Here is a 2,466-nt window from a genome sequence, read left to right on the forward strand (position 1 = left end):
AATAGGACCTTAGTAAAGGTTAGGTGTGTCTCTGGGATTTCGGGTATAGGCTTGGGGGGGGGGGGGTACTTATGCATTTTCCCTAAAATAATAATTAAAATCTATCAGTCACTAAAATTAAAACACTATATTATCTTACATAAAAGAATAATAATGTAAAGGAAAATGAAAGTTATTACATCTTATCATTTATCCTTAATAACATAAGCATAAATATTGATTGTAAAATTACATAGCAGGATCTGTAACATTAGATATGGTGTCACTAAGCCACTCAACATGAGTAAAGTACACAAATATTTAATTGTGAAGAAGAAGAAGATGAGGAGGTTCAAAATTTTCGTTGTTTTAAAATGAAAGGAAATCCCTCTATTTATAGAAAACAGATGGTAGTGTGAACAAATATTTATTGTGCCTTATTGAAAAGGTTACAACTAGTTGGAAAAGTTGCAACCCTTCATAAAGGTTACAACCTGTCACGCCTCGAGCCTACACCCTGAACGTGGCCGGCACTCGGAGACCATTGTTGGCCCCAAGCGGACCCTTGGCTTGGCTTACTTAACTCAGCGGAAGACTTAACTCATAAGAATAAACTCAATGCAATAGTTTAAATGATAACATCTTAGCCAAAATGACAACTTATGTCTCAAAACAAAGTGTCTGCAAATACATAGATGAGAGACTCAATACTAGCTGTCTGACTGTCTATGAAGCCTCTATAATACTGAGATGAATGTTGGGACAGATCCCACAACATCCTAATAAAGCAAAACTAGTAAAGCGAAATAACAGAGTCCTCCGGAATGCAATGAGGCTCACCACCCACTCTAGAGGGCTCAACTGGATCAACAGCGTGCTGGCTTCTGATCCTGATTACCTGTGTCTGCATCATAATAAGATGCAGGCCAACTGACATCAGTACATTGAATGTACGAGTATGCGAGTTGGAAAACTAAACAACAACTTAAGCTTGAAAGTAGTACAAAGGAACACTTACCTTGGCTTTGTTTAACTCATGAACAACTGAACTCAATATAAAGCAATAAGACACATGCAATATATATAAAACTTGTAAAACAGTGTAAACAACTTAGTTCATTAAAGATAAAGCAATAGCAAACTCAACTTTACTTAAATATAAAAGTAATATAACTTTTATGGGAGATTCTCTAACCGACAACCACCACTATGAGCCTAAGTGGTGATACAACGTCTTGCCCATGCTGCTAGAACTGTCCTATACTTTGTCGTCATATAGAACGCTTAACTTAGTGGATCCACTAGTCTATGCTAAAAGCATCTTAAGAAGTCATCTAAAAAGTGTGATCTTTTACTACCCATGATAGCTACATGGCTTATGGAGACTTGAGTTAATATGAACTCGCATCTCCATATCGGTGCTCAATATTACTCCCAAAATATACTTAGCTCATATGTTTGTAAAAATAAAACTCTTTCTTTGAATTGAGATAATTACTCAAAACTTAGCTTAAAAGCTCCCTTGGAATCGATGTTCCCTTTTCCTGCTCAAATGTGAATAGTTAGTTCCCTTATAGCTTTTTGATAAATGGACTCAACTCTTTACTCTTTGCTTAACTTGAAAACTTGAGTCTTAAAACGAAGTTAGAACATTGTTAAAGACTCTTGAAAACTTTAAGAAACTTTGCTTTGACTTGCTTCTTAACTTCTAGACTTGACTTTTAATTTCTTTGGGAATACTTAGTTCCCTTATAGCTTTTTGATAAATGGACTCAACTCTTTACTCTTTGCTTAACTTGAAAACTTGAGTCTTAAAACGAAGTTAAAACATTGTTAAAGACTCTTGAAAACTTTAAGAAACTTTGCTTTGACTTGCTTCTTAACTTCTAGACTTGACTTTTAACTTCTTTGACTTTGATCTTAACTTTCCTTGAATTGGATTATGGATTCAAGGTTCATGATCTCATTTTTATGGATAATTTCATGATGTTTAGATGTACCTTAGAGTGTTAGAATCAACTAGGAAACATAGGTACATCACCTAGGAACTAGTACGAAAAGATGGGGAACGAATGGGGAGAACTAGCATCCCTGGTGCTTTGAGAGGCGCAAGGCGCCAGCCCTCAAACTTCAGAGAAGCCTGGCTGGCGCGACACTCTAGAGGCCAAACTTCAAAGAAGTTTTTGTGGCGCTCAGGCAGGCGCGACGTCCAACCCTTTTTTCCCAGCGACTTTTGACTTTCTCTTCCGTTTTTCATCTCTAAAATCCCCTAACTTCCATAATTCTTTCCCCAAACACTTAGGATCAATTGGACCCTCAATATACAACCAATCTAACTCTAAAAGCAACCCAAAAACATGAATCAATTCACCCCCAACCATCAACAACTCAACCTACAAGAATTCTACAATTTGTTCTTCAAGAACCTCACTTCTTCAACATGTACCCAACTCAAAATCAATGGATTGAAACAAGTTGTTGTGTGGG

Source organism: Solanum stenotomum, chromosome 7 (assembly GCF_019186545.1).
Source record: "Solanum stenotomum isolate F172 chromosome 7, ASM1918654v1, whole genome shotgun sequence".
Classification (NCBI taxonomy): domain Eukaryota; kingdom Viridiplantae; phylum Streptophyta; class Magnoliopsida; order Solanales; family Solanaceae; genus Solanum; species Solanum stenotomum.